At 43.0% G+C, this 628-nt stretch overlaps 1 non-coding gene across 1 annotated transcript; it reads right to left on the bottom strand.

Annotated features, from left to right (window-relative positions):
• Positions 1 to 232: 232 nt before the first annotated feature.
• On the bottom strand, positions 233 to 368 carry LOC120363820 (small nucleolar RNA SNORA48). Its single transcript, XR_005579257.1, has one exon. It is a non-coding gene; the product is annotated as a small nucleolar RNA SNORA48 (small nucleolar RNA).
• Between the last annotated feature and the right edge of the window lie 260 nt (positions 369 to 628).

Raw genomic sequence — 628 nt, 5'->3', positions numbered from 1 at the left:
CTCCTGGATTCAAGCGATTCTCCTGCCTCAGCCTCCTGAGTAGCTGGCATGCACCACCGTACCTGGCAAATTTTGTATTTTTAGTATAAGATGGGATTTCTCCACGTTGGTCAGGCTGGTCTCGAACTCCTGACCTCATGTGATCCACCCACCTCGGCCTCCCAAAGTGCTGGGATTACAGTGTGAGCCACCACACCCAGCCCACTCTATCTTTTACCTGGTGTATTTAGACCATTGTGTCCAAGGCATGAACCAGGTATGGGTACAGATCAAAAGCTAAGCTGGGATGAACAAGAGGTTGCTTTGTCCCTGGCTGATAGTAAGATGGGCACCACCAACCAGGTGCCACTCTACCCAGGCCAAAGACACAGACCATTAACATTTAAAGTGATTATTTATAAAATTGGATTAATATCTGATTTGTTACCATTTTCTATTCACTGCCCTCAGTCTTTGTCCCATTTTTTTTCTTCTCTTTTTCATGCCTTTTGTGGTTTTAATTGAGCATTTTCTGATTCCATTCTCTCTCTTAGCATATCAATTTGCCTTAGAGTTTGCTATATATAATTAGCCCAAGTCTACTTTCAAATAACACTATATACTTTACCACTTCACAGGCAGTGCAAGA

Source organism: Saimiri boliviensis, chromosome 3, assembly GCF_048565385.1.
Source record: "Saimiri boliviensis isolate mSaiBol1 chromosome 3, mSaiBol1.pri, whole genome shotgun sequence".
Taxonomy (NCBI): Eukaryota; Metazoa; Chordata; class Mammalia; order Primates; family Cebidae; genus Saimiri; species Saimiri boliviensis.
The sequence above is the reverse complement of the archived record's forward strand: the minus strand, read 5'-3'. Positions and strand labels throughout refer to the sequence as shown.